General features: G+C 53.7%; 2 protein-coding genes across 2 annotated transcripts in view; one reads left to right on the top strand and one right to left on the bottom strand.

Moving 5' to 3' along the window:
* HHATL (hedgehog acyltransferase like) overlaps positions 1–275 on the bottom strand; it is a 40,372-nt gene extending 40,097 nt beyond the window's left edge. The window contains exon 1 of the mRNA XM_054016671.1: positions 38–275. The gene's annotated coding sequence lies outside the window, so the exon portion shown is untranslated. The remainder of the gene's footprint in view (positions 1–37) is intronic.
* Positions 1–15,105, top strand: part of ZBTB47 (zinc finger and BTB domain containing 47) — a 393,046-nt gene that overhangs the window by 173,064 nt on the left and 204,877 nt on the right. The gene's annotated exons all lie outside the window — the stretch shown is intronic.

Here is a 15,105-nt window from a genome sequence, read left to right on the forward strand (position 1 = left end):
CGCCTCCTTTTTGAACATGCGTTTCCCTGCAACTGACCTTGGCAAGCAGTTGGCACAATGCAGCACCAGCCCGGAGCTCAGAAGTGAGGCAAAGCAGGGGGACAGACGATTCCTTTGGAAATCCGGATCCCAGCACTGTAAGTTGGGTGGGAAGGAAGAAATTGCAAGTTGTCCTTCCGCTGAGGCATCTGTCTGTCCGGCCGGTGGCTCCTTGGTTTCTTGGCTGCCAGTCCCCCCTGGGGTGGATCTCAGGAGTGAGTTGAGCTGGGAGCAGAGTGCGGCAGGCTGGAGATAGTTTTATTTTAGATCAGCACTACAGAGGGGGTTGGTTCAGAAGCTGCCTGTCAAACAGCAGCAGCAAAAGTTAATTCAGGGCAAGTGGGGGAGGATGGAGGGACGGAGGAGGGAGACGTGGAGGCAGGGCTGGCAGCCTAGGGCAACAGGCTGGGCATGTGCCAGCTGGATATCAGGTCCCTTCTCGCACTGGGAGCTGGTTAGAGTTTTACCTCCAGGCTTCTGGGTCAGTGGTATCAAATCGCTGCCCCGGGCGTGGTGTTTCTAGGGCAGAGAGTGTTATCGCAGCCTGACCTTCCGAGACGGGCTCACGTCCGGGCTAACCATTCACCCGGCAACTCAGCAAACGGCCTTTAGCTCACGTCGTGCCACGGGCCACAGATTGAGGTCCCCAGCCCCTGATGCATTTTGTAAGGGTAGACGCCTGCGCCCAGGCGGAGCCCGGTTAATGTCAGTGGGTCCGGGCGTGGGTGCAGGGAATGTCTGGGTGGAGTAGCCTGCAGGGTCGGGGCCTTAGCTGCTTACCCAGGGCTGCTGGGACTTCCCGCAGTTTGAAATTGGACTTTGCTACAATGTGTGCGTAATGCAACCAGGTCAATCTAGCCTGGTTCCGGCCTCCATTGCAAACCTGGGGTGGCGCGGCCCAGACGCTCACAGACACAGGAGCCCAGCGCTGGATTCACGCGCTTGAAACCCCCAGGCGTTGGGAGTCTGTGGATCAGACACTGCATCAGGCAGGGGAAAACCGTTCCAGAATGACCTGTCCGGCACTGAAATGGCCAGGGCCAAATGCAACCTGGGAGCCAGACCAATAACTGCATGGCCGCTGTGTCAACTTCCCCCGCGGCTGAACCTGGCCCAGAAAACGCCAGCTGACCGTGACGGTGGCACTAAGACCTCAACGCAGTCCAGCCATCGCCTCTGCCGCGGCTTCCGTCTCTTCTGAGGAGCAGCCAGGCAGGATATTAGAAGTGACAGGACCCGAGCAAGCCCCGAACCCCCCGGGAGCAGCTTTGCAAAGTGAGCACGAAGGGACTGAACAACCCAGTGGCTAAGCCAGGAGGAGGCAGGAGACGGGAAATGCTCCCACGCTCCGTATAAATTGAAAGCGACCAGACTAGGATGTGGTTTCTCACCTGAGGCTCAGGGAAGGGATTAATAGGTGGACATTGGGATGGGTAAACAGGTTTGGAGGTGATAAGATCCTTTCCCCCTTCCCGCACCTTAGCCTCTCCCCAGTCCTTTGGTCGTTGTTGCCGGCACTTCTAGCTTCTCTTTGGCACTTCAAGTGCCCAAAATCTCCCTAGGAAGGTTGCTGTCCAGAGCACATTTCCAGGCCAGCGACAAGCAAGAAGTAATGCTAAATCTTATACAGTGCTTCAGCTATAGGCATCAAAAGTGGGTAGATATTATAATCGCCATTCTACAGATGGGGAAACTGAGGCACAACACTGCAAATTGACTTATCCAAGATACTGCAGCGAGTCAGTAACTGAACCCAGGCCCCCTGTTCATGGGCCCACACTTCCACCCACCATCAAAATGCACCAGAAAGCCAGTTCTTAGCTCTCTCTTTAAGCTCCTCCCAGGGGCCGCCTCACTGTGGTATCTGTGCACCTCGCAGTCTGTCCCGGTTATCCTCCTAGCACTTGGATTGTGGGCCGCAGAACTGGACACAAGGTTCCAGCAGCAGTCACCCCAGGGCCAAAGCCTGAGGTTAAAATAACCTCTCTGCTCCTCGAGATTCCCCTGGGTCTGTACCGCAGGATCTCATTAGCCCATAACATCCCACTGGGACCATGTGCCCCGCTTACCGAGCGAGCCCGTTCGCTCTGCATCAGAGATGGCTCCTCTCCGTTATTTCCCACTCCCCCCTCCTTGTGTCAGCGCAGCCTTTATCAATGATGATTACATGGAGTTGATAAGATTAAATAGTACTGGGCCAGGAACTGAGCCCTGCGGGCCCCTGGAATAAGCAGGAGGAGAATGCGGCTCACTGACCACGTACTGGGCCCCCAGGACATAACTGAAGAGGCAAATCTGGCTTTAAAAGTCAATCCCCAGACACCACGGCAGTGATCTGGGTTCAGCTCTAAGCCCTCAGTCGTTTGTACGGAATAAGAGGCACAACGTTAATTATACTAAGAGCCGGCTCCTGTCCCCATTGATGTCAACGGGGAAACATCTGCTGACATCAGTGATGCAGGACAGGGGTCCGGCTGAGGCTTAGGGAAGCATGGGTGTTAATCAGGACCATCCGGTGCGCCAATCGCAGTGCAGCAGGGCACTCGGCCTGAAAGGCTCCCAGCGTTGTTGAATACATCGGTTTTCTCTTTCATCCTGTACAGTAACAGGGACATGGGTCCCACACCCACATGTCCCTGAAGAGGAAATGACAGGGAAATGTGGCTAGCCCTCTGCCCCGCCAAGTAACACAGCACTGGAGACAGCAAGTAGTGAGACTGCCACACCCAGGGCCGGCTCCAGGCACCAGCACAGCAAGCAGGTGCTTGGGGCGGCCAAGGGGAAGGGGCGGCACGTCCGGGTCTTCAGCGGCAATTCAGCGGCGGGTCCCTCGGTCCCTCTCGGAGGGAAGGACCTGCTGTGGAAGTGCCGCCGAAGAAGAAAGCAGGGCTCCGATTGGGGCAGCAAAAACTCTGGAGCCGGCCCTGGCCACACCCTTATACAGAGCTCCAGCAGCTCTCGCAGCCACAGCAGAAGGGAACAGCTGATTTTTCTCGTCACATAAGAGCATAAGAACGGCCATCCTGGGTCAGCCCAAAGGTCCATCTAGCCCAAGATCCTGTCTTCCGACAGTGGCCAATGCCAGGTGCCCCAGAGGGAATGAACAGAACAGGGAATCATCAAGTGATCCATCCCCTGTCACATGTTCCCAGCTTCTCATTCTTGTTGGTATCGGTGTTGCGCTAGGTCCTACACAAACACAGAGACAGGCCTGCCCCAGGAAGTTGACAGGCTGTGCACACTCTACGTCTAAGATGGCAAGTGGATACAACAATCAGCCAGGAGAGCCCAAGATAACTATGAGATGATTCCGACCAGCGTGCTACGCAGCACTCACAGGAGGGAGGCCACGGAGGCAGCCCCAGAAGGACAACGTCCCCCCAGTCATCCTCGCCAGGGCCGGGTCCAGGCACCAGCGCAGGAAGCAAGTGCTTGGGGCGGCCAATGGAAAGGGGTAGCACATCCGGGTCTTCAGCGGCAATTTGGCGGCAGGTCCCTCAGTCCCTCTCGGAGGGAAGGACCGGCCGCCAAATTGCCGCCGCAGTGCTTCCGATTGCGGCTTTATCTTTTTTTGTTTTTTTCCCCTTTCCTCGACGCTAGGGGCGGAAAAAAGCTGGAGCCGGCCCTGAGCCTCGCCCCTGTGTGTGACTCTGTCCCTGCTGGCGTGACCTGGCACACACGGTGTGTGCGAGATCACACCGCACAAAGGCTGCTCTTTTGCTGAGCGCACCAGAGGCATGTGCCGCACGGAGGATGCTGTTTTGCAGAGGGCGCAGAGCATGCTGGGAGCATGCAAGGTCATGCCTAAGCGTGCCCCCCTGCCCTTCCCCTCCCCTCCCGCCCCTGCTGCATGGCCTCATGTGTGAGGGGTGAGGTGACCCCAACAGGGATGGAGCAGCGCGTGCTGCACGCCAACCTCTGTACGGGATACCAGACACAATCACATCCGGTTTTATAACAATACCGGACAGGAGCCAAACCAGACACAAACAGGGCTGCGTGGCTTGAAATGGCCGAACGGCCTGCCAGATTCAGAGCACGCGCTGCTGACTTGTCGCCTCTGCCTGGTTGTAGCTTTGCTTTCGTGCCCTCACTGGCGTAGCATATGGCACGGAGGGTCGCTGTTAGCATCACTCGCAGCACGGGGAAAGAGGCTGCACCAGATCAGGACTCAGCGAATTAGAATAGCAAATAATAATGACTGGCTGGTGAGGCTCCAGAGCTCCAGGCTGTTGGCCAAGTGGGGGGCTTCTGGCTTAAACCTTGAACCCAAGGCCCTGCCTGCTCTGCAGGGACGTGATTTGTTGTCACTGAACCTTGGGCGGGGGGGCAGCATGAACAGACATACAGGGCCAGGAGCCAAAGGCCACTGCAGTCAATGGAAAGACAACCCCCCCATTGGCTTCAGTGGGTTTGGGATCAATCCCCACTGAGAGCGGTGTCCTCTGAGATACTGAGCGAGGGCGTCAGTGGGGGCGAAGGACATAGATCTGGGCCCATTGTCCCCACCCCCGAGGAGCTTAGAGTCTCAGGGCCCGATCTGGTGAGCACCCTCACTTACAGCTCCCTGGGATCCGGGATGGGTGGCAGGGACAGCACCTTGCAGGAGGGGCTGCACCCCTCTCTCAGGCTGAGTCGTCGGTGCTGTGTGCCCCCGCCCCCTTTATGTGGCGCTCACGCCGGCTCTTACAGCCACAGCTGGGCAAGTGGCTTCACCGCGCCATGCCTCAGTTTCCACCTGTGTCAAGTGTGTGGGGAGGCAGGGTGCTCCCTAGCCCCTCTCCCCAGGGGCGTCACCCACCAATGTGGGGAGAGCGCCAGGAGATCCTCGGGCTGACGGCGCTAGGCCAGAGCAGGACAGCGGTCTGAGCGTGCCCAGGGTGAGCTGGGGGAGGGGTACCCACTCCAGGAGTGGGGCTCCCAGCTGGGAGAGGAGGTGACCTTTGAGGAAGACAGCGGGCCAGGGAGCAGGGGGACCCAGTGGTTGCACTAGCCGCTGGGGGTGTTTGTAGAAGCCGTGACTTAGAGCTGGGTGATGGCTGCAGTGAACTCCCGTGGACTAGGCCAAGCGAGGGAATAAAGCAGAACAATCAGCATCCCGCCGGCTCAGGCGGACGGGAAAGGGTCACATCAGGTTCTGCAGCTGCACAGCTTATGGGGGGCTCATTAAACCCGCTGTTATGTGCCAAAGGGGATTGCCAGCTTCTGGGCCAGGACTGCACTGGGCATAGCTCCACGATTAATGACTGGGCAGGGTGAGACAAGGGGCCCTTCCTCTGAAGCACCAGTTGTGAGCTTGTCATCACTGGGCCAGTTGCTTGCACCACCCGCAGCAAAGCACGGATCGTGGAGCTGGACCATGTACGGTGTCGCGTGCCAAAGAGCAGGAACTGGAGCAATTTTGAATTGGATTCTGACCGAGGGGAATTTCGGAGCAAGTAGCCGCGAAGTCGAGGAAAGGGCTCGGACGGGGATGAGCCACCAGCCCGGTAAACATACCCACTGCCAACAAGCTGCATTTGGAGACACAGGGCTGATGAGCAGGGTCCCAGGAGAGGAAGAAGGTTCATGAAAGACAGAGGAAGCGAAGGGATGCTGTAATAGATACAAAATGAACTGGCCAATCATATGGGATGACAGTGGTCACTCCAGAGTTATGGGTGCAGTGGATTTTCATGTAAGCCTGCTCTTGCCCATCCATCTAAAACCCAAGAAAATCAGCCTCCAGACTGGTAAATTAGACCTGCAGCGAAGGCAGAAGGATCGGTCCATCAATGGCTATTAGCCAGGATGGGGGGGATGGTGTCCCTAGCCTCTGTTTGCCAGAAGCTGGGAATGGGCAACAGGGGTGGATCACTTGATGATTCCCTGTTCTGTTCATTCCCTCTGGGGCACCTGGCATTGGCCACTGTTGGTAGACAGGATACTGGGCTAGATGAAACTTGGTCTGACCCAGTATGGCCGTTCTTAGGTTCTTATGTAGAGCGTTTCTTCAGAGTTTGATGTAAATCAGAGAAGGGGCTCCAGGAAAGAGCTTTTCAGCAGAGTTCAAAATTACTCCCGACTTTTTTTGGCCACTCGTAGCAAAAAGCCAACAAAACAAAACCAAACCACAAAAGAAAGGAGAAAGATAAACCCGACGCCACTGGACTCCCCTAGCTCTGATCCACTGCCCTGAGATCAACCTTTAGTTGATTGGACTTTGATTACAAGAGATTTGAACATTTGCCTTAGCAAAGCAGCGTGGGAATGGCAGCTCTAGCGACTTTGATCCAGGTCATCTCAGGATTGCTGGAGACCTTCGCTTCCGTGGTTCTTTTAAAGAGAAGAAGGCCCATGTTCTCAGCTGGCGTGAATCAGTGCCACTCCCCCACACTGGCTGATCCCTAGTGTCTATTAACAGCAGCTGTCCTTGACATCCTGTGTCTCTGTCCCTTTTCCTTGCAGGGAGAGAACTCAAAGTGTAACTCAATTGCGCGGGAGGGCTTGTAACTAGAGGAGCGATTTTCCCCTCTAAAGGGCTAACAAGGGGGTTCGCCCCTCCTGCAGACCTTGGAAGGGCCATAGAAAGGGGAGAGGAAAGCCGCTTGATCTGTGCCCCCAGCCTCCGCTTTGTAAAGCACTTTGAGGGCTCTAGATGCAAGTTCAGAGCTATACGTGAAAGGGATGCTCGTTACTACCAGAGTCAAGTGAACTTTCCCTTCCAGTTACCCCATGTCTAAGATGAGTAGGAAGGTACTGGAGACTTCTACATTTCTATGGCGTCTCCAGAATGATTACATCTGCCCCTGCTGTTCCATTCGAAGTGTGAGCCAGCCCGATCCGCCTCTCTGACGCTCACTATTTGGATGCTACATATTCTTTAGTTTCTTATTTGGCCAGTTGCACAGACAGCATGTTTGGGACTGATTTGGGAGGTTCAAAAGCTTCTGTGTCTGTCTGGGCTCTCTGATCCCCAGCACTGCCGTGGGGGCAGGGATGTGATTTCGGGCTGGAGTGGTACCTCTATAGAAACTGGAACAAAAATGGTGCTGATTTCATGGCTTTCCCTTCCCTCCCAAACATCTCCTGCCACCGGTCTGCAGTACATGGTGCATGGGAGTGAACACAAACAGCCAGCGATACCCAGCCTTAGAGAAACAGGGCCAGATTCTGGTCTTCGAACCAATGGTATAAATGGGGAGTAATTCCACTGTCACGCCAGATTTGCAAAGGTAACTGAGATCAAAATCTGCCCCGTGCTGCGTAAGGGATCTGGTACAGGACATCCAGCCCTGTGGAATTAGAGGGAGAGACCATTGTTGGAGTCAAGGATGTGTTGCTAATCTCCCCAGAAAACTCACCCAGGGTGTATGACAAATGGTAGCAAACCCACTGTGCATGTACTACTACTGCAAGCTAAGAGGGGAGGAGAAGGCGAGAGAAAACAGCCCAGCCCTGCTGAAAACCGGGGCCTCAGTTTCCCCATTTGTATATTAGGGCTAATAATGCTTCCCTAACTAACAAACACGCTGCCAAGCTTAATTAATTCCCATTTGTCAAGCCTCAAATGGAGAGGACTCTAGCAACGCAGCGTACTGGTATACACATGCCCCACCGTGCCACGAGTCATTACTTTGATGTAGTATTGAAAGAGACCCTGCACTGTCACAGCAGGGTGTGTGTGTGTGTGTGTCTGTGTGTGTGTGTCCGGCGTGCTCTGCGGGACTGAAGCCCTGAGTTCCGGTGGCCTCCCTGCTCCGTGGGGCTGAAGCCCAGAGACCCCCTGCCCCACAGCTGAAGCCTGGAGCCCACAAGGAGGTGTGGGGGACTCTGGGAAATAATCGCTGAGAATGTAAGTGCTGAATGGGAGTTAATGGGAGTTAGACGCCTAAATATCTTTGAGGATCTGGGTCAGAGTTCCCATCCGCACAGGAAGAAATCACCCTCTTGTACAACGGATGCTGGATTAAATTCCTGCCTGGAGGAAGTCAGAGCATCAGCCCTTGGCATAATTTACTGTGTGCTTAGAGGAAAAGTAATGAAGATAGCTGCACCGATAAGCTAGGGAATAGAGTTTGTCATGATGTAGGTGTCTATGGAGAGATCATTTTATTGACAGCACCTCGAGTTATGTCCAGCAACGGCAATATGTCAAGAAACCTTGGAAGGAACGGCAGAGGCAAACCAACACCAGGAGAGGCTCACGGCGCTGAATGCCGAGGAAGGCAGGGGACTGGCAGATGCCCCAGCAGAAGGGGTGGCAGGCCTGGCATCTCACTATGATGCAGCCAACATTTCTTGCGATCTAGGCCGGTAGGGGAGCTTAGACAGGCAGGGCCGTTTCTGCCCCCTGTTGAGTTCCTTGGGGAACAAAGGTCATTTTGCTTCGCACAATGTCACTGGTGTGTGTGTATGTGTATGTGTGTGTGTAAAACAGGGTGGGCAATGGCATTGTGTGTGTGTGCATGTATGTGTGTAAAACAGGGTGAGCAATGGCATTGTGTGTGTGTGTGCATGTATGTGTGTGTAATGGGGTGCGCAATGGCATTGTGTGCGTGTGTGTGTGTGTAATGTGGTGAGCAATGACATTATGTGTGTGTGTAATGTGGTGAGCAATGGCATTTTTGGGTGTGTGTAATGTGATGAGCAATGGCATTGTGTGTGTGTGTGCGCGCGGGAAGGTGGTGTACTGATTTGGGCCCTTCAGCAGGTTTGTTTGACTCAGATTGACGCTGCACACCAGCACTGAGGTCGCAGCCAGAGAAGCCGGACAGACACCGTCACTAGTCTGTTAACCCTCCCCGACGCTACCATTGCAGGTGCCTTAGGGCTGCAGCCACTAGAGGGCGACAACGCTCACGGGAGCAGCCCTGACCTTCCACCGAGGCGCGGTGACTATTTGACCCTGCCGGGACAAAGCAGCAGGTGGCGTCTCTGCATCCCCGCTAGTCTTGTGCTCCCCAGTCACCTCACAGCCCGACAGAGCCTCTCGCCAGCTGCAGCTGTTTGTCTTTCTCCTGCTCTGGGTGCCCCGGCCTCCTCCCTCTCCACTGTCCTCTGTGCAGACGCCCTGGGCTCCCGCTCCAGATGGGAGCTGCTGCGCGGAGCGCGGCCTGCCTCTCCGCCGGGATCCTGGGGCCTGACAGCAGCAGCAGCTGGCCACAGTGGAAGTGCTGGGAGATGCGGCTGCCGGTGGCTGTACCGCTGCTTTGTGGGGGAGGGCGAGGCTGGTGCCATGCATTTGCCCTCCCTGTACTGTCAGATGGGCAGCACGTATTGTATACAGAGTTAATGGCCCGGTGCTGCCAGGGCTCTGAGGTTAACACCATGACGGGGGTGTCACTTAACGGTGCGAATGGAGCAGCAGGTGGCTATAAATCCGGCGTGGGAGCTCGTAGAGGAACAGCACAAAAAGCTCCGTGAGCCAAGATACAGCCCAGCACAGTTCTCATCCAGTGGGCTCCGTTGTGCAGCTGGGGTGTGTTGTATTAATTTCGATGGACCGTCTGGGCTAGCGGTGCTAACATAACCCGTCAGTGTCCACCATTAACCAGTGTTAAACAAGGTTTGGGGTTCGGGACACAGAGACCCCCAGCCTGCTTAGCACTACGGCAAACCCACGGTGAAACAGCCGTTTAACCCTTTCCGGACGAGACAGGAAAGAAGGAAAACCGGTTAAAGCGTTTGAAATGGGAAAGACGGCTTTTATTTTAACAGCATCTCTTGTTCCCGTTCCCTTTAGCTGGAGAGACAAATCCCCTTGTTTAACAGGCCCTTCAGTGGTATTAAAATGGTAATAGCTGGCTTCAGGAGGAACCGAGACGAAGGCTGATAAGAGCGGTTGGAGCTGTCACTGCGGCTGTTGTTACAGTCCAAGCCCATTTCCTTTCAAACACACCGAGACACACAAGGGAAAATGAACAGCACAGAGAAACTGCAGCGTGTGACTCTGGTGCTCTCGCTCTCATAACCTCGCTGCTGGAAAAACAGCCTCAGCCCATGGGCTGCTCAGACATTCTGAGCCCTGACCAACTCGTACCAGCTGTTTAGGGCGTGGCTTTTACGTGGTCACAGGCACATAGGCGTGGGGCAGAATATAGGGTCTTGGCAGGCTAAGCCAGGCTCGTATTAGACGGAAGGAAAAAGGAGAGAGAGAGAGAAGAAATGAGGTGGGGAAGGACATGTGGGAGGAGGCAGAGACAAAGTTTCACATCCCAGGTGGTGGCTGGGATTCACCTAGCGCTGGTAAAGGTGGTGCCACCTGGGTCCCTCTCTTTGGCCCACTCAGGACATCTCTCAGGATTAGGATGAAAACGGTCCGGGCGGGGTCCTGGACGACCCGGTGGGGATGGCAACCATGATGGTGAAGTTGCTCCAGAAGCCAATTTTTCTCTCAAAGGCTCTGGCTTTAAGGTCCCCAACGGTGTGCTGGGTGGAGTAGCTCATCCCCCGCGTTATTTTGTCCACTAATTAGGCCTAATTTCCAATGATGGTTCACTGGATTTTGGTCCCCCACTTTTCTTGTTTAGCAGGCATGAGCGTAACACAGCCCTGGAGTTCTAGCAGGAGCCCGTTTTGTTTGCACTAATTCAGGGTTTGTCTCCTGTTCATGTTTGTGCCCGCCAGCGTTTGCTATTATAGGTAATTGTGCCATCATCTGAACGTGCACTCGCTTTTCACACTTACGCTCACCATTAGGGTCCCTGTGTAGGCCCACTGATCACACCCGAGCCCCATCCCAGGCGGGGAGGAGACAAAGGCTACGGCGAGGTTCTCAGTGACAGTATAATGAGCTGGAGCCAGAAACAGCAAATCAGCCGCACCAGCTCCATCACCTTGGGCCTCCCTTCACCCTCTTCATATCAGAAACATTGTGCCAATGAGCCCCCAAGACATCCCGGTTAATTGCGGGAACAGGTCCAAAGGTTACTAAGCTGCAGCGTTAAAACCAGCCCCAGCATAAGGCTCTCCAAGCGCTTTCCAAAGGCTCATTATCCCCCATTGTATAGCTGGGGAAACTGAGGCACGGCACGGTTCTGGGATTGGCTCAAAGGCCAGTTCCCCTTTGTTCGTCCCCTAATTGTTTCATGACTAAACTAAGCCACAAAGTTAAAAAAAAGGAAAAGTTCCTAGTAGGTTTGTTACTGGTGGGTTAGAAGCACCTCACACGGCTGCACAGCTCGCTGGCTTCCATCCTCTATACTGGCGAGGGTGACTTTCAACCGAGCTACATGTATCGGTCCAAGCAGGCGAGTCTGTATGCTCGCTACTGCCCCCTGCTGGATGGAATTGAAGCTGGGGACTGGCATGCTGGGTTCTGCACTGCTAATGGAGGCTTGGGCTACACTTAAACCTTGAACTCTGTTCAGGGGTGTGAAACCCCCCTCCAAACCACAGCGAGACCTACAAAGCTTGCAGAAGTCACGCAGCTACGCCAGCAGAAGAGTGGCTTTTTTGGCACAGCTAAGGTCACTGTGAGGTGTGGTCCTACACCCGCAAAAAAAAAATCTCCTACCGGTGTAGGCAGCACCTACACTAGAGGGCTCTGCTGGTATGGACTCTGGAGTATAGACCTGGCCATAGACTCTCAGATTAAGTGATTAGGGGCCAGAGTTTAGGGAGCAGGCGTGCGTTTGTTCTCTGTTCTGAGTGGCTGCACCATGTGGCCCTATTGCTTTGTACAGTGGATAGTCCATGAGGCCCTTTGCAAGCCTCTTGGATGAATGACACCGTATAAACGGAGGACGGTTTGGTAGATTTTCATTAAGCCCCGGGAACTGCGGCAATAAAAATCATTTCGCTTTAATTTATGGATCAGGTCATTTAACGCCCCCCCCCAACTTTATTTCTAATAGAACGTGATTCGTTTGTAATGTGACTAACACTCCTTCCTCGGTGCGGGCTCCTTCTTTATCACCCCGGGGCTGGTGCTTTATGACGGATGGGGATTTACGGCTTAGGCTGGCCTGCTGTTTTATTTTTTTATTGCACATGCATGCTGAGTCCCCGCTCCTGGAGGCAGCCTGTTATGGGAAGTCGTGACGTTGTTAACTGAGGTGGGGCCCTAGTGACAGCTAAGTGACCCGGATGGGGTGGCGCAGCAGGGAGCCCTGGATTTTAACGGACTCGGAAAACACACGCGTGCCTTGTGGGGACGACTCTGTTACTGTCAAGACTGCAGCTTTTGTGGCAAAAGGAGGGGCGATTGTGCTTTGCAATGAAAGGAAACTATCTTGGGACCCACTACTTGGCTGTACAGCGTTTCTCCTTGGGGGTTAGAGGACATGGTGATAGAATCATAGAATGTCACGGTTGGAAGGGACCTCAGGAGGTCATCTAGTCCAACCCCCTGCTCAAAGCAGGACCAATCCCCAGACAGATTTTTGCCCCAGATCCCTAAATGGCCCCCTCAAGGATTGAGCTCATAACCCTGGGTTTAGCAGGCTAATGCTCACACCACTGAGTTATCCCTCCAACTAAAGGGTGGTGTGTGCCAGATTCCCAGGGAGTGGTTTACATCTCACTGATTTCCCAGCTGTAGTCACCACCACAGTCCCTGCATAAATCAGAGCCCCCCAGAGGCTGGCTGTAGTAACTAAGTGACCCCGGCCATCTACACAAATCCCGCACTAACCCCAGGCTTGGACCCAGGGTCCCAGTACCCCGTAGTGGTGGCGGAGCTGAGCCTGAATCAAGCTGGGTTCAAGCCTGCATGGCTTTGCCATGTAGACACAGCCCAACTGGCTCTGTGCACTGGAAATCCACCAAAAGTATCCCACAGGCTGACTTTCTTTGTCCTTGGGACAGTCAAATTTGGTGGACGGTCAGGTGTTCCCCACATGCACCACAAAGGGCTGGAGCAGCCATGTTTTGGCAGGACGATGGGAAGTCTGCAATATGGGTGGCCGGACTTGGGCCCACATAATGCAGTGTGGATGCTGGAACCCCAGGTTGGGACTCAGGGGTCAACAATTCATAACCTGGGATGTGTTGTAGCCAGTCAGGCCCTAGGTTGACAAAGCCAAGGGCTGCTAACTTGAGTTCTACTAACTGGGCTGATACTGCAGTGTGGCCAGACCCTAAGGGACCATATGCTGAGCCTCATGGGTGCAGAGCAGAGCTGCACTCCACCACCTATGCTGTGGTGGGTACGCTGTGGTTGGGCAGGATCTGGCTTTACCAGCATTGTGTCAGCGGAGAGCTCTCCCATGCTGGGATTAAGCTCACCGGAGCAGCTGGCCCAGCCTCGGGCTCTTTTGCTCACTCGGGTGGTGCAGTATGTCTGGAACAGAGGGGCAGAACCTGGCCCCTACATCACGCCCAGACCCCTGTAGCAGGGCTACTGGCATTATATGATCTGGGATGGACAGGACGCTGGCTTACCAACCCTTTTTAATTCCGGTTAGTGCAAGCACTTCCTCTTGTGGAAGCCAATGGGAGTTTGGCCAAGCTCAGGCCCTTGGATTTCATCAATTGGGGAAGCCGATTCAGAGGGTATGGGCCCTGTCCTGCCCTACCCGCTGTTACCTCCTTTCCCCAAAGCCCTGAGCTGCAATGATCAGGCTACAACTGAGGGGACAGAGCAGATGGCAGCTAGAGTTCCATGGTGAATGGTGGCTGGGCCAGGGGGCCTGGGCAGCAGGGGTTGGAACAGGCAGCATGGGGGCTTGATGGCTCCTGTCAGTATCTGTCTCTCTTGTGTAAGTAGGATCTGACAGAGCTCTCTCCTGCGAGCTAGCTGGGAAGGGGAAAAGACTTCAGGAGCAGCCTGTATTTACATGAACACGCCTACCCGCCTAGGTATCCAGCAGACAGAGCAGTGTTGCTTGAAGTGGCGTTGTCGAATGGTCAGTTTTCAGAATGAAGGAAGGTAAATAGTGGTGTCCCCCAAGGGTCTGTACTGGGCCCAGTCCTAGTCAACATATTCATAAATGATCTGGAAAAAGGGGTAAACAGTGAAGTGGCAAAATTTGCAGATGATATTAAATTAGTCAAGGTCGTTAAGACCTAGGCAGACCGAAAAGAGCTACAAAAGGATCTCTCAAAACTGGGTGACTGGGCAAGAAAATGGCAGATGAAATTCAATGTTGATAAATGGAAAGTAATGCACATTGGAAAACATAATCCCAACTATACACACAAAATGATGGGGTCTAAGCTAGCTGTTACCACTCAAGAAGGAGATCTTGGAGTCAATGTGGGTAGTTCTCTGAAAACATCCACTCAATGTGCAGCAGTAGTTAAAAAAGCTAAAAGAATGTTGGGACTCATTGAGAAAGAGATAGATAATAAGACAGAAAATATCATATTGCCTCTATATAAATCCATGGTACGCCCACAGCTTGAATACTACGTGCAAATGTAGTCGCCCCCTCTCATAAAAGCTATATTGGAGTTGGAAAAGATTCAGAAAAGGGCAACAAAAATGATTAGGGGTATGGTACAGCTGCCGTATGAGGAGTGATTAATAAGATTGGGACTTTTCAGCTTGGACAAGAAACGACTAAGTGGGGATATGATAGAGGTCTATAAAATCATGACTGGTGTGCAGAAAATAAATAAGGAAGTGTTATTTATTCCTTCTTCTAACACAAGACCTAGGGGCCACCAAATGAAATTATTAGGCAGCAGGTTTAAAACAAACAAAAGGAAGTGTTTTTTCACACAATTGCAGTCAACCTGTGGAACTCCTTGCCAGAGGATGTTGTGAAGGCCAACACTATAACAGGGTTCAAGAAAGAACTAGATACATTGATGAATGACTATTAGCCAGGATGGGCAGGGATGGTGTCCCTAGCCTCTGTTTGCCAGAAGCTGGAATAGATCACTTGATGATTGTCCTTGAGGGGGCCATTTAGGGATCAGGGGCAAAAATCTGTCTGGGGATTGGTCCTGCTTTGAGCAGGGGGTTGGACTACATGACCTCCTGAGGTCCTTCGAACCCTGATATTCTATGATTGCCTGTTCTGTTCACTCCCTCTGGGGCACCTGGCATTGGCCACTGTCAGAAGACAGGATACTGAGCTGGATGGACCATTGGTCTGACCCAGTATGGCCCTTGTCTGGCCCACATCCCCTCACACT

Source organism: Malaclemys terrapin, chromosome 2 (genome assembly GCF_027887155.1).
Source record: "Malaclemys terrapin pileata isolate rMalTer1 chromosome 2, rMalTer1.hap1, whole genome shotgun sequence".
NCBI lineage: Eukaryota > Metazoa > Chordata > Testudines > Emydidae > Malaclemys > Malaclemys terrapin.